At 42.8% G+C, this 23,238-nt stretch overlaps 1 pseudogene; it reads right to left on the reverse strand.

Annotated features, from left to right (window-relative positions):
- Positions 1–20,127: 20,127 nt before the first annotated feature.
- Positions 20,128–21,649, reverse strand: LOC136548419 (aquaporin PIP2-6-like; annotated as a pseudogene).
- Between the last annotated feature and the right edge of the window lie 1,589 nt (positions 21,650–23,238).

Consider the following 23,238-nt stretch of genomic DNA (forward strand, 5'->3'; position numbering starts at 1 on the left):
GTAGCTTTATATATATACACTTTAATAGTAGAAAATAATCACACTTACAGACAATAGCAGCTAATGAGACTTTTGTCGAGAGAGTCCAGGTGGCATAGTTGGTGTAATTCTAAAAACTCGACATATATAACGTCATCGCCACGGAAGTAATGTTGGTTTCTAACTTTGATAGAAACAAAGTTCTCTTCCCGTTCACACGCTGCCATGTACCACTTGTTTAGCAGGTACATTTGTGTACCCAGTTCACCTAAGGCCTCAGGGTTGTATAGACTCTTTCCATGTTCAAATTTCTTCCAAGGATCCACTTTTGGAGCAGATGGTCCTTTAGCGAGCACTTGGGCAAGGTCCAAACTGGTATCCTCGTAAAACTGAGCTAGGTCCTCAAAATCGATGTCCAGTAAGTCTAAGTTTGAACCATATTCATTACGAATGACAAGAGGAGGGACTGATTGTTGTGATTGTTGTCCGAGTTGTGCAACACCTTTCCCTGCTCTAGTTTTTTTCTGCACCGCCTCAAATGACTTGGTGAGAGAGCGGTCGTACTTCGATTTTGGCAGGGTCTTTTGAGATTTCTGCTTTTTCTAGTCCACCTTCTTTCTTAGAAGATCTGGAGGTAGGTAGAAGTACGGTTTCTCTGGGTTCTCCCTCACTTCTCATTGCTTTCTTACTTTTTCAAAGAAACTGCTCACATCTTTTTGTACTGTAGCATTTAATTCCTTTTCACTTTTCTCGTAAGACAGTTTTTGGAGAATAACTGGATTAGAGGAGGCTTTCTTCTTCGTCGGCTGGTGGGCCAATGACTTCATTTGTGGGGCAGACCTCTTAGGAGCTGGCTGCTTTTTGGTCATGAAGGGAGGTGGGGCAGCCATTGGAGACCTCCTTGGAGGGGTTGGAGACCTCCTTGGAGGTGGCGGCGGTGGCGGCGTTGCATAATTATTGGCTGGAGCACTATGATGATCTAGAGATTGAATAATTGGACTTAGGTTGGTGGAGGCCCTACTGTGTGAGTACAAAAAAGAATAATTAGGTATAAGAAATTGTTATTATTAATCATGCATGTCAATAGAAAATTAGTGAAAAAATTGTTTCGTTCACTTTTGTCCGCACCTATTGTCTGGCAGTTGAGGAAGCGGCGGTGGACTAGAGGCCCTAGGAATAATGATGTAGTGCTTGCGCCATAGTATGAATGTCTTCTCTGCTTCTCCTAGAGTCTTTTCCCCATCACCTTCTGGAATGTCAAGAGCCAGATCACTAAAACCTTTGTTAACTCTATCCACTAAGACGCTAACATATCCAGGTGGTATTATTGCCCCATAGATTCTTGGTGTCTTGGTAGGATCTGGAGGAGAAAAAACACCAAGAGCCACCATGATTGTGGAATTCTCTTTTGGAATATGTAGCTCACATGATGTAAACAGTGCAGTGATGTCATCCATAGGGAAACATAGCATTGCGTCATCTTGATTTGGCAACTCCGTGGAAGCGCAACTGCTTTTCAACTGATCAGGGAGGCTAATATTAATGTTGATTCCTAGATCTGATGCCTGCCTTTGGGCACTCATTGTTATTTGCACTTGCTTTATGATTTCATCCTGCATTCTAGCTTACATGTCTTTTTCGCGCTCCTGTGCTTGAAGCAACGCCTCTCGTGACTCACGAACATATTCCTCCAACCTGCTAATCCGTGCTGCTTCCTCATCCTTCCTTCTCTGCCGGCTTCTGTAGGTATCTCTGTCGTTAGGGAAACCATGCTCCCAAGAAAAGTTCCATCCTAAACCTCTCGTTTGGCCACTGTGTTCAGCAGTCCCGATGGCATACGTCAGTTCATCCTTCTCTCTATTGAGCCTAAACGCACCAATAGCTTTAGCTTGTAGAGCATAAGAAAATCTTTGTGTTGCTCTTTTGAGTTTTGAGCCATGAACCAGCTTCCTGATCTCTAGGTCCAGTCTTCCCCCATGAGCGAAAAACCAATTCTTCACACGTTTGGGCCAATTGAGTGATTCTGGTGTGATACCCTTGGCAAGAATGTCCGCTTCCATTTTTTCCCACTTGGGAATGGCAGTCGCATAGCCACCAGATCACATGCCATGGTGGTATACCTTCTGTATGACATTCTCTTGGTTCCTTCCCACCCGTTCCTCACCCTCTTCCGATGTCTTGTACTGTACAAAATTATTCCAGTAGGGCCTCAATTTCGCGAGCAGGCCCCTAGTATTGAAATTGGGCGTTAGGTTCTTCTTGATGTATTTTGTGTATAGGGATTTCTTCCAAGTCTGGAATTGTGTGGCCATCTTCTTCATAGCCCACTTTCAAACTAGCTCCTTAATCTCATTATCGTTGATATCATCATAATCATCCGCTCGCAACGTGAAATGTTGAAGGATATCATCCCAAATTAAATTGTTATCAAGATCAGAGACAAAACTAACATGAGGCTCATTGATCTTTTGCTTCCATTGATGAGTACTGATCGGAAGTCTGTCCCTTACAAGGCACCCACAGTGTTGCATGAATTTCTTTGCATGTGGACCAAGTGGTTCGCCTGTCTCGATATTGAATTCCGATATTATGTAGCGCCCCTCCAATGGCTTTTTCGGGCCTTGAATATTTTTGCTTTTTGCCATTGTGGTCATTGATCCAGAGGGCTATGTTTAAAAAAGAATAAATAAATATCATGTGTACACATAATAGATGATAGATATTCAAATATGTATATATATATAATATTCAAATATATATACCTCGCTAGTATTTTCTTGCACAATATTTTCTTGGTTATCTTCAAGAGCCATGTATTGACTCCCGTCATCTACATCCTGCTGGTCACCATCGGCAAATTGAGTGCCAGTGTTGATAATATCCATCATTTTTTCATCCATGTTGTCTCTCGGGGCAGCCATCTAGCTTTTACACCACTAGATATATCTATAAAAAATAAAAAATAAAAACTATATCTATAAAATGGACTCCTACATGATGTGCCACCTCGAGGATAGTAACATTTGTAGATGACATTTGTAGGTCTGAAGTTATCAAATATCCATCAAATTCTAGCTCAAAAAACATGTTTAAATAAATAACCATCCGTACTAGTTGACCTTGCTTACATGATCATCTCGGCGAGCATTTCTCCACCAGACGGCACCGTACTTGGCCACGGAAGAGCTCTGATTCTACGAGGAAGGGAACATGGTCTTCCACGACCATTGCCGCTCTCCCTCGTAGAATCAAAGCTCCTCCTTGATGTCTGTTACCGCTCAGCAGAGAACATGCTAGCCGAGATGAACACGGTCCGCAAGTTCAACTTGTACGGATTTTCTACAATTTTCTAACTATTTTCTAAGTTTTTCATTTCATGGAAAAATTAATTCTAAAAAATAAAAGGCATGATTTCTAAGTATTTCATTTCATGGAAAAATTAATTCTAAGTGTCCTGCTCGACATCGGCGAGCTCGCGGGCGTTTCATGGAAAAATTAATTCTAAGTGACCTGGTCGACAAAATTGAGAAAAAACACACGCTCTCATGACCTCACACATCTCGGCTAGCATGTTCATGGCCACTTGTCGATCCGATCCGACGGGGTTTCACCAACGCTGTGCATCGTTTAGGTTACCTTGTTTGATGGTTCATTCATGATTCATGCTACTGACAGGCACATACAACAGGCACATACAAGAGATCAAATGAGCCCTAGTCGTCGTCTTCCCAACACAGACCCAATTGATGTCAAGCCGCAAGAAATCAAAACGAGCAAAACACAGACCCAATTGATGGCTCTGGGGCTCCTCATCCTCGGTGGTGCATCGGCTCAGGAGGCTCCTCTGCTACGGCATCGCTCAGGCCAGGGACGCTCAGCACGGGGAAGGCTCGGGCATGCTTCGGTGAGGCAGCACGGGGAAGGCTCCGGGGATCCTCATTCTCGAAGGTGCGGCAGCATGGGGAAGGCTTGGGCGTGCTCCGGTGAGGACGAGCTACGACGATGATGGATGAGGATGAGCGAGGCGTGCACTGGCCGGCTGAAGAAGAAGCGCGTGTGCATGTGGGGCTGGTGACAGCATGCGCGCGTGACGAGGCGAGGCTAGGGTGGTCACCTAGGGGTGGCGACGCTGCTGGATCAGATCGATCTGGTGGAGAAGATGAGGCGACGGCGTGGCGGAGACAGAGAGGAAGAGAACTAGAGAAGGGAGAAGGGTGTGGTTTATAAAGGGGGACCTGTAGTCATGGGTGATGGTTAGAATAGGGACTAAAGGTTCTTTAGTCCCGGGTGATGGTTAGAACCAGGACTAAAGGTCTGACCTTTAGTCCTAGGTGCAGCCATAACCCGGGACTAAAGTTATTTTTTGGCGGGCCACGAAAACATAGCCCACCTTTAGTCCCGGGTGGTTGGTGGGCTGCAGTTGGCTTTCTACCAGTTTCCAGAAGTTTTTCCTTTTTTTATATTTCTTTTATATAAATATGCAGAGAGTTATTAATTGCCTAATAAATAAAATATTATCCAAAAAATTATAAAAAAATTCCTGGACTTGGTTTTGCATTATTATACACAACAAAAATTTGTAACCTAAACTCTTTTGTTTTACTGTATAAATATTTAACATAGTGTAAATAATAATTACAATTTGCACCATGCAAAAATATACTACTTGATTAAAATCATTAAAACTATTGCTTTTCGATAGTAAATAAGTTTTCACATCTTATTAACGTTGATCATTTGTTTTTACATCACACATTCTCCATGAGAAATCCACCATCAAGCAGAAAATTCATTTAAATCGTAGAAAATATGAAAACACGACAAAAAAAATCTAAAGTCACAATTATTACATAATAGGTCTAATCCATCACTATATATATCAAGCGGGCACGGTAGTGAACTTCTTCTTAACGTATATCCCTTGGTTATGATCGCGCCGTAACCATGGAGTGTCCTCATCATTTAGCTGGATGCTTGGGTCTTTGTTCACTGTGAAGGGTGGAATTCGGTCATCCTTTTCATAATCTTCTGATATGTCTGACTTGTCTTCAATTCCGACGATGTTTCTTTTCTCTGAAAGAACTATGTGGCGCTTTGGCTCATTGATTGGGTCATTGTTGTTTTTCCCTCTCTTTGGTTTTGTAGACATGTCCTTGACATAGAACACCTGATTCACATCCTTAACAAGGACAAACGGTTCGTCTTTGTAATCAATATTGTTGAGGTCCATGATTGTCATTCCATACTGGTTGTCGACTGCTACCCCGCCTCTAGTCGCCTTTACCCATTGGCACTTGAACAAAGGTACCTTAAAAGTAGGTGCATAGTTTAGTTCCCATATCTCCTCTATGCGGCCATAATATATTTGCTTATTTCCATTAGGGTCGGTGGCATCTATGCGGACACCACTATTTTGGTTGGTGCTCCTTTTATCTTGGGCTACTGTGTAAAATGTATTCCCATTTATCTCGTACCCTTTGTATGTGAGTATATGCCACAATGGCTGCCTAGCCAACAAATACAGTTGCTCATCAATACTCTCATCACCCTGACATTCTTTTCGCAACCAGTCACTGAAAGTTTCCATGTGCTGACGCGTAATCCAAGCTTCAGACTTCCCTGGAAACTCGGATCAGAGCAACTCTTTATGTGTCTCGATATACGGATCCACCAAGGAGGAGTTTTGCAGAACTATGTAGTGTGCTTTATTAAAATAATTGTCCTGCATACCAATATATGTTTTCTTCCCTAGTGTCCCATTTCCACTTAGTCTCCCCTCATGTCGCGATTAAGGAACACAAATCGGATCAAGGTCGGGAATAAAGTCAATACAAAACTCAATGACCTCCTCTGTTCCATAGCCCTTGGCGATGCTTCCTTCTGGCCGAGCATGGTTGTAAACATATTTCATTAGGACTCCCATGAACCTCTCAAAGGGGAACACGTTGTGCAGGAACATAGGACCAAGAATGCTAATCTCCTTGACCAGGTGAACTAGGAGGTGTGTCATGATATTAAAGAAGGAAGGAGGGAACACCAACTCAAAGCTGACAAGACATTGAACCACATCATTTTGTAGTTTAGCTAGATCCATTGGATCGATTGCCTTCTAAGAAATTGCATTGAGGAATGCACATAGCTTCACGGTGGCTAGACATACATTTGGAGGTAGAATTCCTCTTAATGCAACTGGAAGCAATTGCGTCATGAGCACGTGGCTGTCATGGGACTTTAAGTTTAGGAATTTCTTCTCTGGCACATTTATTATACCCTTTATATTCGAGGAGAATCCAGATGGTACCATGATTCTTGCTAGGCATTCAAACATGCTTTCCTTCTCTTCTTTGCTAAGAGTGTAGCTAGCAGGACTTAAGTAATGGCATCCATCATCTATCTTCTCTGGATGTAGGTTGTCTCGTTCTTTCAAACACCATAGGTCCTGTCGTGCTTCAAGTGTGTCCTTAGGCTTCCCATACACACCCATGAAGCCTAGCAGGTTCACACAAAGATTCTTCATCAGGTGCATCAAGTCGATCGCGCTATGGACCTCTAGGACTTGCCAATAGGGTAGCTCCCAAAATATTGACTTCTTCCACATGGGTGCATGACCGTTGGTGTCGTTCGGAATAGGTTCACCACCATGTGCCTTTCCAAATACTACTTTCACATCCTTGACCATATTGAGTACATCCTCACCAGTTCGGTTGCCCGGCTTGGTCTGGTGGTCTGCCTTACCTTTAAAATGCTTGCCTTTCTTTCTTAGGGGGTGATTCACAGGAAGAAATCGACGATGGCCAAAGTATATGACCTTTCAACATTTTTTCAAGAATATACCTTTAATGTCATCGAAATAGTGTGTGCATGCATTATATCCCTTGTTTGATTGTCCTAAAAGATTACTTAGAGCAGGCCAATCATTTATTGTTACGAACAACAATGCTCGCAGGTCAAAGTGCTCTTGTTTGTGCTCATCCCACACACGTACACCTAGTTTGTTCCATAAAAGTAGAAGTTCTTCAACTAGTGGCCTCAGGTACACATCGATGTCATTGCTAGGTTGCCTTGGGCCTTGGATGAGCACTGGCATCATAATAAACTTATGCTTCATGCATAACCAGGGAGGAAGGTTGTAGATACATAGATTAACAGGCCAAGTGCTATGACTACTGCTCTGCTCCCCGAAAGGATTCATACCATCCGTACTTAAAGCAAACCTTAAGTTTCTTGCGTCATTTGCAAACTCTGGAATTCTCTATCGATTGCTCTCCACTGGGACCCATCAGCAGTGTGTCTCAACATATTATCTACCTTATGGTCTTCTTTGTGCCATCACAACAACTTTGCATGGTCTTTGTTTCTAAACAGACGTTTCAAGCGTGGTATTATAGGAGCATACCACATAATCTTGGTAGGGATTTTCTTCGTGGGACGTTCTCCCTCAACATCACTAGGGTCAACTCGTCTAATCTTATACCGCGATGCATGACATACCGGGCATGCATCTAACTTCTCATACTCCTCGCCACGGTAGAGGATGCAGTCATTAGGATATGCATGTATCTTCTAGATTTCTAATCCCAAAGGGTAGACTACCTATTTTGCTTCGTACGTAGTGGCGGGCAATTTGTTATCCTTTGGAAGCATCTTCTTTTGGATTTTTAGTAACTCCCCAAATCCCTTGTCAGATATACCATTCTTTGCCTTCCATTGCAGCAATTCCAGTGTGGTACCCAACTTTTTCTGCCCCTCATCACAAGTTGGGTATAGCAATTTCTTGTGATCCTCTAGCATGCGCTCGAACTTGATCTTCTCCTTTTCACTTTCACATTCTCTTTGTGTGTCGTGAATGGCCTGACCAAGATCATCAGTGGGCTCATCTTCTGCCCCTACCTCTTCTTCAGCTTGCCCCATTGCAGTATCATTGAAGGCACCATATTCAGCAATAATGTCATCATTGTCCCATTGTTCTTCTTCACCTTCTTCCATTACAACCCCGGTTTCTCCGTGCTTCATCCAACAAATATAGTTTGGCATGAAACTCGACTTCAACAAGTGTGAATGAAGACTCCTTGAGCTAGCATATTCTGTCAAATTCTTACATATGGCACATGGGCAGCACATGAAACCATCACGTTTGTTTGCCTCAATGAACTCTTAGGAGCGGCGATCAGCATTGTACATCTAATGCCGGCTCATCTGCATTACATGACATACATACCATATTAAAACCTAGAACATAATTAGTTAATTATACGACATGCATGCCACCACACAAGGTACTAATTTATGAAAGTCTCGCTACAATGTAGACAATCCCAACTACCACTAAAAAAACTAAAGCTAAAATGCACTTCAGCAGCATAAGGATTTCGCGACCAATCCCAACTAAAACAGATAGATCATGCGTTTGTTCAACATCTATGGGCTTCTTCCGTAGGATCACTGCCTCATCAGCCATCATAGTTGCCTGTGCAAGAGAGTTTTGCACGTGTTCAACATACTCTTCCTCCCAGTACTAGCCTAAACATCCAGTGCCATCCCATTGAAATTAAAACAAAAAATTAGAACTTTAATCACAATCATCATGAAAATAAGTATAAATTAACCATAATCATCAAATGCGACAAAATAACTCACATTGCGATCTGGACATTTGTAGAAGATATGGCCCTTGTTGGGACACTCCTTCCTCACCCGGTACTCCATCACAATCTTCTCCTCACCCTTGCCACATGCAATGAGAGGGAGGTCCAGCCTCAATCGCTTTGGAACCCGATGAGAGGCCAAGGACCCAGACGTAGTTGCCATCTACTCTCTATACTCATTTTTAATATAATATAAATTTCTCATTTTATAAACAAATAAAATAAAAAAAAACTCTAAAATTCTCTATATCTCTAAACTATGAAGTGTGCTATGCAAGCCAGAAATGAAAGCTGAATACTAGTTTTGAATAACTACTTTAACCTTCCTTCATCCAAATATGCAAACTTTAACGTGATTTTGAGCTTAAATGGCTTACAAATAAAAAAAATCCACCATAAAAAACCACATATATCTAGTCCACAAAATGAGATATGCTATTGATGAAACATGAGAGTATAAAGTTGGTAACCTTTAGAACCGAAGAATCGATGGAGGAATCGAAGAAAATCTTGTGATTACCGGCAATGAGGAAGAAGAGAGGCCGGCGATGAAGCAAGAACACTAAGCTCGAAGTGGCTCAGGCTTGGGGAGGAAGAAGGGGTATATAGGAGGGGACCTTTAGTCCCAGTTGGAGACAGCAATCGGGACTAAAGGTCCCTTTATAGTCCCGAACGGAGCCTCTAGCCGGGAGTAGACTTTTACTCCCGGTGGGAGGGACCAACCGGGAGTAAAAGTTAACCTTTAGTCCCGGTTGGTAGCTCCAACCGGGACTAAAGGTCCCTTGCAGCAAAAGCCTGCCACAGTAGCCATTGGGCAAAGACCTTTAGTCCCGGTTGGAGCTACAAACCGGGACTAAAGGTCTCTCTAATCCTGGGCACGAAAAATACCGGGACTAAAGCCAAATTTCAAAGTGGATCAAAAGTTGTTTCTCTACTAGTGTAAGCCACGTTTACAACCCTACACGGTGGATGATAGTAACTAGTAGCACCATAAGATTTTCGGTTTGTTTGTGTACCTCACCTTTACAGGTCAAGCTCTGGAGACCAGCTTATCTAGAACTATATTTTTTTGTTTTACGGAATATTTCCTCTGGTCATAAATATGTGACGTTTTGGAGTTTTCTCAATTCAACCACGTTGAACTTTATTTGCTACTTTTAATATCTTGAGTATGGATATAAAAACCAATAGTGGTAGTTTTTTGTTTTGAATCTAGATTTTGTAAAAGTATACTCTAGAAAAAAACATTTTGTAACAAGAAGTAAGGAGTATTTAGTATAGAGAATTAGGGAAACACCTTATACCCATTGTGGAGTGTTGCTTCATGTGCTACATGTGGTACATATGTTAGTCTAGCTATACATATCTCTTATAACTGGTTATAATGTCACTGCAATATAATAGCCTATGTAACAACCTAGCCCATTAGGAGCATGCAGTAGTTGTGAAGTTGGCTCATGTAGCACATGTAGAGTTGCAGTTGGTGGGTTGTTTAATACCACCTTAGAAGTTTAGGCGGGTAAGAGTCAGCTTATAATCCTTATCGTTCCAAATGTAGCACTTTTTCTCTCTAGGTTAACCCTTTTACATGAAGCAAGGACGAAAGTATATGAGAAATGCTACGCGAATATAGAAACTATCACACGTGTGGGGCTAGACCATACAAGTAGTTTTTGGACGTGGGGTGTTACAGCCTGGTCTTCTATTCCATTCATTTCTCAATGCACCCCTAGAATAATTCAATATTTCTATGATTCATGCGCCTAGTAGCCACTTTTCTGATTGTATCGGGTGTGGGATGGTGTCGTGCAGTGCGGTGTGATGGTTGTTGACACCTGTGGAGGCACATAGAGAAAAAATCTGCAAGCGCACGGGTATCGAAGTAGTTTTCACCTAGAGTATTATCGAGTATTGTATCCACGAAGAAACGTGTGTGTGTGTTGTCTAAGGTTTGAGTAGAGAGGATTCCGATGATTATGACCCTATGCAAAGCAAGACTTATGATTCTAGTGTTCACTTCAGGACGCCGCTTAGACGGTAAAGCACCGCTAATAGATAACTCTACTGACGTGACTATGGTCCTACTAATTTAAGAACCTGCTCAATTTGGCGTGGACTACAAAGGATAGATGGGGCTGTCACCTCCCGCTACTACCACACAACCAAGAAACTGAGAGCAAACACAGGTAGCCGATAGCCTAAGCACCACGCTTATGCTAACGATTACTACTCTAATCGAGAGATCTAATAAGAACTAGAGCACTTAAAAGAACTGTGAACCCGTGAACAAAGGAGCACAAAACTTACTTTAAACATAAATCAGTTACCAGAAGTATCTCAAATGTAGACTTGAAGAAGCCTAGATCCGCCAAAGTACAAGCCATAGAGGTAGCACCAACAAGCCGGTACTTCCCCCAAACTCTTCCCTTACACTCTCTATATTTGTATACAAAAGATAGATCCTAACTAGAGGACTAATCTCTCTTGAATGTGATGCCCTGATCCTGAATTGAGGATATGAATTAGGGTTTCAGGATGATCTCAGGGAGGGAGGGTAGGGGCTGCTATATATTGGCCAGAGCATCAATTCTAGACCCACAGATCAAACCGACTTGAAAGGACAGCGGAGATGCAATCTAGGAGGCGATGGAGAACTGACATTCAAAGGTGACGCTGATCTATGGGTCCCATAGGCCGACCGGCCTACAGGTGGGGCTGGCCGGCCCCCCTGTCAGCATCTTGGCCCGATCTTCGATGAGTTGCCTTCTAGATGGTTCTAGAGTCTTCCAATGTCGGTTTCATCATGGTAAACGTGATTTACTTTGACGAATAGGTCCACCTTGATGGTTTTCTAGATAAACCCTGCTAAAAACACAGATTCACCAAAACTCATGGAATTTATTAGTTTAAACCCCCAAACCTATGTTTGGTGATGGAATTAAGTATATATGTAAGATATATGGACGGTTTATGATTGATGTTAACTATCGTCAACAAGCTCATCCACACTTAGCCTTTGCTAGTCCCTGAGCAAAGCTAAACTTGAAGAATAGATTAGGAGTTGCATCAATGTTTTCACTCCTCAAAAGTACACATGTGTTCCATAAAAAATCCTCCTCCAGACTAGAATAAACTGATCTGACTTTCAAACTTACCTATATTACCTTCAACCATGGGGCTTCTTAGGCTTAACTTGGGTCTTGAGCAATTGAAAGACAGAACGATCGAGTCAAGCACTATGTCTCAAGTTCTTTGTTCCACCATTGTTCTAGATTTTTTATAAGTTTTCAAAATAAAACTCAGAGATTCCATTGTATGACTCTCTCAAGTCTCTCAATATATGTGGTATTTGTGGATCCTCACCAAGGCAATAAAGATGTTATGCCTTTTCCTCTTCCTAGCACTAAGGCTTATGTGGAGTTCATATGTAGGGATAAAGCTAGAGCATACTTGCAATGCATATATTGTAAATTCAAACAACAGATCCAGAGAGAGTTGAGTCATACAATCAAGTCAAGATGTGCATGTGTGTGGATGTATGGTGGATATATATGGTGGCTAACCTAATTCTACTTTACTTCTTGAAAACTTATCTCTCTTTTGAAACTTGAAAACATTTGCTAGAGAACATGGACTATCTTATTCAACATCTTTTTTTAGGCAAGCATCTGAGTACCCATTGTTTTAGATATCTCAGACACATGTCCATTTTTTCTCAACTCTTTTTTTTTTCTTTTCTTTTTGTTTTTATGAATAACTTTTGCATAGCCCCATGCCTCTTTTCTGCAACAAAACTTTAGAGAGATAGCAACAAGAACTTGGAGCATTTATTTTGAGTGGAAACCTAACAAGCATGTTTTTGTGTTCACCCCCAGTGTAGGAGTAGAACATTTTTTGGGTGGATCTAGATGGAAGGCATGTTTTTGCGCCTACCCCAAGTGTAGAGTAGTGCATATTTGGGTGGTGTGTACATGATCTTGATTTTAAGAGCATGATAAATCTCTCATAAGGGTCAACAAAGCTTGACAAAACTCAATGCAAAAACAAGCAGCATATATGTGGAAGTTTTCCTAGCCTAAATAACATGTATGGCTCTAGTGGGAATTCAAGCTTTGTCATATAGGAACTCACCATGTAGCATTTTTATGTTTTTCAAAAGAAATATCCAGAATTTTAGTGTCACTTGGAACAAGATAAATAGCAGCTCAGACCTTCTCATATCATATTCATAAATTACTTAGACTTAAATCAATCATATATTACCCACGAGTTTCAAGTTCAGAGTAAATCCTTATATCAAATCAGTTTTATCCAAAACTCAGGAGAATTCAAGGCTGAAAACTAGGTACTTAAAAGGAATTACAATAGAGCAACTATTCATCATTTCCATTTTAAGAGATGATCTTCAGAGTCCCTTTATTCGTTAACAAGTCTTAAATAAAACTACCATTCACACTCCCTTTTTTATTTTGTTTTCATTCATCATCATTTTTTAACTATAAAAAAGAAACTAGGAGCTAAACTAAAGGGGAAAGAATACTTACCTGGATACACGGGGGTGCTTCTCCCCCAAGTTGGTTGATGGTAAACTTGGCCATGGACAAAGTGCAAGGCTAGCAGACCCAAGACATGTTGGCCTACCTTTCTCGTGGTTCCTTTGCTTGGGAGGTTTGCCTCCCCCACACATGAATTTTCTTACCTTGCATAAACAACATGTGGAGACAAGCACCAACAAAAGACTAGAGAGATCTTGGCAATACTTTATTCGAATGTATAGATAGCTTAGCAGGTAAACATGGTTTTTAAGGTTTTTCACAGAGTAAAGAAGAAGAGTTGTTATTTAAATTCTATAAAGTTAATTATATCCAAATCTTCTTCTAGCAATTGTGTGTCATGGAAAAGTTTTAAACCCTGACCATTTACCTTGAAAAGCATACGTTCGTCATTTTGAAGCATGACAGCTCCTTGAGACTATGTGCTAATTACCTTTTAAGGTCCTTCCCATTTGCTTCATAGTTTTCCATGTCCAAACAACTTCACTCTAGAGTTGAAAAGCAACACGTTGTCACCTGGTTGGAATTCCTTCTTTTTCAATCTTTTGTCATGACATCTTTTTGTCCTCTCCTTGAAGAGTTTTGCATTATGATATGCCTTTTCTCTCCATTCCTCTAGCTCAGAGAGTTGCATTTTTCTTTTCTTTCTAGTTGCTTCAAAGTCCATGTTCCACCTTTTTATGGCCCAATGTGCTTTGAATTCCAACTCGACAGGTAAGTGACACGTCTTTTCATAGACTAGTTGATATGGTCACATTCCAAGAGGTGTTTTGTAAGCTATTCTATATGCCCATAGTGCTCCATGTAACTTATCCTTCCATGCTATCCCCATTTCACTAACAGTCTTCTGCAGAATGTTCTTGATTTGCTTGTTTGACGTTTCTGCTTGTCTGCTAGTTTGAGGATGATATGGTGTCGCGATGTTATGATAGACTCTGTGATTAGATAAGAAGCATCAAAAGTTTCTATCAATGAAGTGAGGACCTCCGTCACTAACTACCATCTGTGGAACTGCGAAGCGTGGAAAGATAGTCTCTGAAAACATCCTCTTGGCATTATTGGAATCTACAGCTCGGCATGGTAAATCTTCAACCCATTTTGAGACATAGTTGACTGATACCAGGATGTATTCGCACTGCCAGGATTTTGGAAAGGGTCCCATGTAGTCGATTCCCTAGACATCAAAGAGTTCTAATTAGAGGAGGGTGGTGAGTGGCATGGCGTCTCTTGTATTAATACTCCCATGTTTTTGACACGGGATGCACCTCCATATGAAGTCTTTGGTGTCGTCATACATGGTTGGCCAGAAGAATCCACTTTGCCAAATCTTAGAATGAGTGTGGAATGCCCCATAATATCCTCCATACGGTGATGAGTGGCATCTCTCGATGATCTTGGTTGCGTCCTCAGCCAGAACACACCTTCTGAGCAGTCCATCAGAGCAAACTCAGAAGAGATACAGTTCATCCCATAGGTGGAGGCCACTTTCATGAATGAGCTTGCGCCTGTTCTCCCCTGGTGGTACATAATCTGCAACCATAAAATTAACAATATTTGCATACCAGGGGTCAGATCCTGCGATCTTCAGGAGCATGTCGTCCCGTAGAAAATCATTGATGGGCAACTCCTGTGGATTCTCAAACTACATTTTTGACAAGTGATTGGCTATAGAATTTTCTATTCCTTTCTTATCTTTAATTTCTAAATCAAATTCTTGAAGCTAAAGGATCCATCTTATAAGCCAAGGCTTAGCATCTTTCTTAGTAAGGATATATTTAAGAGCAGTATGATTAGTGTAAACAATAACTTTAGCTCCTACTAAGTAAGATCTAAACTTGTCAATAGCAAAAACAGCAGCCAGGAGCTCTTTTCAGTTGTTGAATAATTAAGTTGAGGTCCTTACAGAGTTTTACGAGCATAAGAAATTGCAAGATGCTTTCTATCCTTTCTTTGACCCAAAACTGCCCCTACATCATAATCACTAGCATCACACATGATTTCAAAAGGCATCGACCAATCAGGGGGTTGAATGATTGGTGCAGAGATTAGTGCTTTCTTAAGAATTTGAAAAGCACTTAAACACTCATCATCAAACTCAAAGGGAGCATCCTTGGCTAACAAATTTATAAGGGGTCTAGCGATATGAGAGAAATCTTTTATAAAACGGTGATAGAACCCTGCATGACCAAGGAAATTTCATACCCCTTTGACATTTGTAGGAGGAGGCAATTGTTCTATTACTTCTATCTTAGCTCAGTCTACCTCTATCTTAGCTCAGTCTACCTTAATCCCACGTTCGGATACCAAGTGTCCAAGTACCATGCCTTCTCTAACCATGAAATGACATTTTCCCAATTACGGACTAAGTGCTTTTCCTCACATCTTTGCAAAACTTTATCTAAATTTTCTAAGCAATCATTAAAAGTTTTTTCATAAATAGAAAAATCATCCATAAACACTTCCATAATTTCTTCTATCATATCAGAAAATATAGACATCATGCACCTTTGGAACAAAGCTGGAGCGTTGCATAATCCGAAGGACATCCTACGATAAGCATAAGTTCAATAAGGACAAGTAAAAGTAGTTTTGCTTTGGTCATTAGGATGGATTGGGATTTGATGATAACCTGAATACCCATCAAGGAAATAGAAGAAAAGAATGCTTTTCAAGCCATTCCAACATCTCATCGACGAAGGGTAACATGAAGTGATCTTTCTTTGTTGCCTTGTTAAGTTTTCAGTAATCAATGCACATCCGTCATCCTATGACTATTCGTTGTGGGAATAATTCATCTTTTTTATTTTTTACCACAGTCATGCCCCCTTTCTTTGGTACAACTTGTACTAGGCTTTCCTACTCACTATAAGGCACAGGATAGATTATCCCTTTATGTAAAAGTTTCAAAACCTCTTTCTTAACAACTTCTCTCATCGCATTGTTAAGCCTACGTTGGGGCTCCCTAGAAGGTGGATATGCTGTATCTATGGGAATGCGATGGGTGCAAAGGGCAGGACTAATCCCCTTGAGGTCTTCGAGTGATTAGCCAAAAGCAGAGCGATGCTTTTCTAAAATAGTAAGGAGCCGGAGGGTCTCGTCCTGAGAGAGTTTATCGCTAATAATCATAGGTGACTCACTATTGTTGTTTAGAAAAGCATATTTCAAAGCTGAAGGAAGGGGTTTGAGCACAATGGGGGGTTTTGGCAGCTCTTGAGTTTCATCTAGAGGGAAAGGATTTTGCAATTCTTCTTCATCTTGGAGGAAATCCTGGGCATCTTCTTCGAGATGTTTGTCGGAAGCTTCTAGGAGAGATATTGCCATAATCTCCTCCATTGGATCTTGCTCGGGAATCAACTCAGTCTTAACATGTAATGAGCGAGTGATGGGGATATAAAGGTTTAGGTTTTTCCTAAGACTTACATTTATACTCCCCTTTCTTCCTTCATGTAGAAGTCTATCTATTGGTTGCCCTATCAAAAGATCAAACTCCCAGATATTGAATACATAAAAACTAAGATACTCCTTGGTTTCGTCTACTTTGATAGGGATAAAGTGAAAGATTCCTTCACTAGGAAGGAATTGCCCTGAGAGACTTTTTAAAAGTTTGGTTGTTGGAGTTAAGTGCATATTTCTAGGAAAGGTATGTGCAAAAGATTTAGACATAAGATTTACTCATACAACCGGATTATATAAAGCATCGAATGAGGTTTTACGAATCTGACAACGAATGGAGGTAGAAGGAGAATCTAAACGAATAACTTCAGGAGAAAGCTTGGATTCTCCCAACCACACATTACTTACGATTGTTGTGAACTCCTTCACAGTCTTTTAAGGAACTTCTCTTTGGTTGGGTCAGGAAGATGCTGGTTAGGTGTTGATGGTGCCGAAGATTTCCTTATGGCATAATAATTCGAGGTGTTTCCAAAATCAGAGAAAAGATCTTTCTCGAATTCAAACATATTTTCGAAAGGCTAAATTTCTTCCTTCTTTGGTGGTTTAGGAACTTGGAAGATAGTTGAGGCTTCAAGCGGAGTAGCTAAAGGTTTAGGCTCAACTATGAATGGTTCTTCCTCAGGAGTTTTCTCAACTACGTCTTCTAGGCCATCGTCACGCACGCTGGTGTAGGGGGTGTTATCTAGGATTTTTCAAGGATGTTTCTCCCTTCACTAGCAGAGCAGTGTAAGAAGGCACCTCCAGAAGTTGTATCAAGAAGCTGCGCGGTCTCCCCACTAAGACCCATATAAAAGTGTTGTAAAAGCAAAGGGTCTTGAATGGCAAGGTCAGGGCTAAAATGGACTAGGTCATTAAAACGTGCCCATGCCGCACCAAGAGATTCTTTTCTTTTTGTTTAAAAGATAGAACCTCTATTTAAAGGCTAACCACTCCAGAGATGAGAAAGAAAGATAAGCAAAAGCTAGAGATAGTGTTTAGCTCTTTCCGTCAAAGAGAATGGAAATAGCTTGCACTTTAAAGTTTCATGTGACATGCCTACGATATGCAATCATGCACAGATTTGCTCAAACTCTCGTAGGTGGGTATTTGGGTTTTCATCACCTTCTCCTGAGAACGATTGTTCCTAGACCAAATTTATTAAAGACAAACGCAACTCATAGCCAGGTGTAAGGATAGGTTTCGATGATTCTGGTGGCTCTAGTTGTGCGCCCGTTGGAGCAGCGAATTGATTAATAGGTGTGATATTATCCATGCTTAAAAATAAATAAAATAAAAGGTACAAGGACAAACCTGGTTCGATGAAATCACAACAACCGTGTCCCCGGCAACGGCGCCAGAAAACTTGTTGACACTTGTGGAGGCACACAAAGACAAAATCCACAAGCGCACGGGTATCAAAGTAGTTTTCACCCGGAGTATTATCGAGTATCATATCCATGGGGAAATGTGCGTGTTGTCTAACAATTAGTTTGTCCAAGGATAGCAATCAAGGTTTAAGGTATGAGTAGAGAGGACTCCTATTGTTATGACCCTATGCTAAGCAAGACTTATGATTCTAGTGTTCACTTCGGGACGCTGCTTAGACGGTAAAGCACCGCTAATAGATAACTCTACTGACACGACTACGATCCTACTAGTTTAAGAACCTGCTCAATTCGGCGAGGACCACAAAGGATAGGCGGGGCTATCACCTCCCGCTACTACCACACAACCAAGAACCAGGGAGAAAACATAGGTAGTCGATAGCCTAAGCACCACGCTTATGCTAGCGATTACTACTCTAATTGAGAGATCTAACAAGGACTAGGGCACTCAAAAGAACTGTGAACCCATGAACAAAAGAGCACAAAACTTACTTTAAACAGAAATTAGTTACCAGAAGTATCTTAGATGTAGACTTGAAGAAGCCTAGATCCACCAAAGTACAAGTCGTAGAGGTAACACCGACAAGCCGGTACTTCCCCCAAACTCTTCTCTTTCTCTCTATTTGTATACAAAGGATAGATCCTAACTAGAGGACTAATCTCTCTTGAATGTGATACCCTGATCCTGAGATGAGGATATGAATTAGGGTTTCAGGATGATCTTAGGGAGGGGGGTAGGGGCTGCTATATATAGGCTGGAGCATCAATTCTGGACCCTCGGATCAAACAGACTTGAAAGGACGGCGGAGATACAATCTAGGAGGCGGTGGAGAACCGACATTCGAAGGGGACGCTGACCCGTGGGTCCCACAGGCCGACCGGCCTGCAGGTGGGGCTGGCTGGCCCCCCTATTAGCGTCTTGGCCCGATCTTCGGTGGGTTGCCATCTGGATGGTTCTAGAGTCTTCCAATGTCGGTTTTGTCGCAGATAAACGCGATTTACTTTGACGAATAGGTGCACCTTGATGGTTTTCTGGATAAACCCTGCTGAAAACACAGATCCACCAAAACTCGTGGAATTTATTAGTTTAAACCCCTAAATCTATGTTTGGTGATAGAATTAAGTATATATGCAGGATATATTGACGGCTTATGATTGATGTTAACTACCATCAACAATGGCGGCGCCTCAGCAGCACGGCGTATGTGCTTGGGGCAGCGAGGAACATAGGGTATCGTGGCATGGTGACAGCCTCCTACCTTTGCGGTGGCAATGGTGCATAGAGCTCGGCAGCATGGCTCGGGGGCAGCATGGGGAGTGCCGAGGCATGACACAACGTTTCTAATTAGGCCCGAGAATCAGTGGGAGGGGGAAGAAGAAAGAAGATTGAGAAAAATTGCTACTTGTTCCCTTTGTTTTAAGAAATTGAGCGTTTGTTTTGAGGGATCGAGAAATTTTAGGAAAAATAGATCCGATGGAGCATTTTTCTTTTCCTTCAATCTACGTTACAATGGGGTATAGGGAGAGGGGATTGTATTCTTTCGATCCGGTAGAGATGCTCTTAGAAATAAGGGTAAACACCTCGTACCCTTTGAGTTGCTGCTTATGTTAAATTCAAGATGTGTTGTGTTATTTGGTCGGGTCTAGACTCATGTTTGTCCACCATAATCAAAATGATTATCTAAAATACCGAATCATTTGGGCTTCGGGAACAAAGAATGAGATGGAAGACAGGCTATGGCAGCTCTGAACTTCTCTGGAGGCAAGCTTCTGATTCTTAAAGTTGGAGGCAAAATTATGCCAAATAGATTGAGACCTGAATTGAGAGTAAGGGTAATAATCGAGTAAGAGTAACTTTGGTAGGAGTACTTTTTAAGCAGGGCGCTCTCAAGTTTACCCATCACTTGCATTCTTTCATCTTTATTAAATTAAATTATTAAATTAACTGCAAGCCAACAGGGTAATCAAATGCACTGATGAAGTCACACTTTCCACAGCACACAAACGCACAAACACTTGCGCTAGCTGCCGTTGCCGGCAGCTACAACACTTGACCTGACTGAAAAGCTACTGCTACTGCATTAACCACGCCGGTGCTCTCCCTCTCCGTTCTACTTAAACTCCGGGAGGGAGCGCTCAGTCACGGCCTGCGTGGCCGTGGATGTTGACCAAGACGAGGTCAGCCTAGGCGTTGCTCCGGAAGGAGCCGTAACCCCTGGCGCTGGCGCGGAGGACGATCTGGTGGTACAGCGCTGCAATCGCCGCGCCGATGAACGGACCCACCCAGAAGATCCACTGAAGCAACAACAACCAACAAAATTGTGTGCATTACTGCTGCAATCTTGGACAATGTGTGTAGGTCTAGGGACTAGGCAGAGGGAGATGTGATACCTGGTCGCTCCAGGCCTTGCTGCTGTTGTACACGACGGCGGCGCCGAGGCTCCTCGCTGGGTTGATCCCCGTGCCGGTGATCGGGATCGTCGCCAGGTGCACCATGAACACAGCAAATCCAATCGGGAGCGGCGCCAACACCTGATGATCATCTCGTTCATCAATACAACAACAGGCAATGCAACAGCACGACGGAAGCAAAAGTTCTTGCAATGAGCAGGTTCACAGCTCAATGGCGTGTGCAGGTGCCGCAATTACCGGGACGTGGGAGTCGCGGGCGTTGCGCTTGGGGTCGGTGGCGGAGAAGACGGTGTAGACGAGCACGAAGGTGCCGATGATCTCGGCGGCGAGCCCCGTGCCGGTGAGTACCCGGGACTGACCTCATTGGCGCCGCCGCCGTAGCGCGCGTAGAATCCGCTCTGGAAGCCCTTGACTAGCGCGACGCCGCAGATGGCACCGAGGCTCTGCGCGGCCATGTACAGCAGCGCGCGCACCAGGGACACCTTCCACGCCAGGAAGAGGCCGAACGTGACGGCCGGGTTGATGTGGCCACCGGAGATGCCGGCGGTGCAGTAGACGAGGATGAAGATCATGCCGCCGAACGCCCACGCGATGCCGAGGATGCCCACGCCGCCAGGGGCGGATCCAGAACGGGGCTGTGCCCCGGGTTGAGCTGCTAATTCACGTTCAAAACAGTCTGATCTTGCTTCCTAGGTCTCCTTGTCTAATTAAGATCATAGTTTTTTAGGCTAAACACCACATATGTTACAGGGGCTACATGGACTCGCCCCGGGCTGCAGCCCGGGCCCTGGATCCGCCCCTGCACGCCGCCGCACGCCGCGTCGGCTCCCGACGCCGTCGCGTCCGTCTGGTGCTTGTACCCGATCACGGTGGCCACCGTGATGTACAGGAACAGCAGCGTCGCCACGAACTCGGCGATCACGGTGCGGTACAGAGACCACTTGCCCAGCTCGTCGATGTCAATCAGCGGTGCCGGCGGAGGGTCCGCATAGTCACGGACACCGCCGGCCTCCAGAGTGGACACGTCCATCTCCTTGCCCGTTTGCTCTGCGCTTGACAAGCTGTTGCTGGAAGCTAGTAGTTTGCAAGAGCTGCTTGGGAAATTGCTAGTCTTGCTGTGTTGTTGTTTTAGTATAGTGGCCAACGGGCCGGCCCGGCCCGGGCCCGGGCCAAGCACGGCCCATAGGGGGTCGGGCTGGCACGGCACGTCGTGCTTCCCGTGCCGTGCCCCTCCGAGTATCATGCCTGGTCTTCGGCCCAAGCACGGTCCTACCGGCCGAAATCCGTGCCGTGCCGGCCTGGTAAGCACGGCCAAATCCGCGGGCCGTGCCAGCCCACAGCCCGGTGCCATTAAAACACCTCAACTTGCTTCTCTCATCCAACACTTCTCCATTTTCACAATCACATTTCATAATTCATTCACATTTCAGTATTTCACATTCACAAGTAATAAACTGATCACAGTCACAGATTCTCAATTCTATGTTTCTAACAAAAACCACCAAATGAGACAAGATAATTAAAACAACTGAGCTGTTTGTGCAATGCTGCCTCATTAAAAACCTTTCTAGGTAAAACTCACCCTTGTGAGAAACCCTAGAAAGAGAAAAAGAGTGCAGCACAGCTCTTAATAAGTCTTCCATCATTGTTCAAAGGTCCCAAGTCACACTATCACTGTCACAGATGACAGATACAAAATAGAGATAACATATTAATTACCAGCAGCCCTAGATGTACCAGCCCCATATGAACCAGCCTCAGCCCCAGCCCCAGATGAACCAGCAGTACCAGCAGCCCAATCTACATCTTCATCGAGGTACAGATTCTTGAAGGAGTCCTCCAGCTCTTGGTTGTCAACAACATATTGTAATCTGTTTTCTTCGAACTCCCAATCCTTTATGCAGGCCAGCATCTCCATAGTTTCAGGCAACAGGCGGCGTCGCCACTCTTCAATTATCCTTCCTGTCAAGTTAAAACATGATTTCGAAGAGACAGTAAAAACAGGAACAGACATAATATCTCTAGCCAATATAGATAGGATTGAATAGGTTAGTTTGTGGTCACGCCACTAGAGAAGTAAATCAAAATCATTCTCATATGCAGTGACATTATCACTGTCTAGATAAACTGAGAGCTCATTAGCAGTAGAAGCATATAAAGATAAAGTGGGGGCACAGGCAGGGGAAGGACCAACAACAAATCCAGGGCCTCCAAAGATTCTTCCCGATGCCTGTTTTCTCTTACCTGTATGGCTTGCAGGCTGTGCAACCCTTTGACTCCTAGATGCACCAAACTTTCTCTCATATTTGTTAAATAACTTGAAAAATTCAGTTTTCACATCAGCATAATATGAAGAATAATCACAACCAGTGCTCTCTTTAATTAATTCTAGGACTATAAATAAACCTCTCATCTTAGCTCTAGGATCAAGAATGAATGCAAATGAATATAACAGAGGTACATGCTGTCAGTATTTAAGGAATTTAAGCTTCATAGGATATACAACAGCAATTAGATTTTGATCTTTTTCACTTGTATGTAAATGAGAAGCAATTTCTAGCAGATGGTGCAGGATAAGTGGACTAGTTGGATAGTAAACACCAGAAAGAACAACAGTGGAGTCATAAAATAGTTCCAGAAACTCCAATATCTTTTCAGCTATATACCAATGCTTTGCAGACGACAATTCAGAGCCATAATTGGAATTAATGAACACAGAAAAAACATGCTTATATGGAACCAAGTGTTTAAACATAAGATATGTAGCATTCCATCTAACATCCATATATAAGCCAAACTTTCTAGGTTTAACACCCTGAGCAGTACAGTAGT

This window comes from Miscanthus floridulus, chromosome 4, assembly GCF_019320115.1.
Source record: "Miscanthus floridulus cultivar M001 chromosome 4, ASM1932011v1, whole genome shotgun sequence".
Lineage (NCBI taxonomy): Eukaryota > Viridiplantae > Streptophyta > Magnoliopsida > Poales > Poaceae > Miscanthus > Miscanthus floridulus.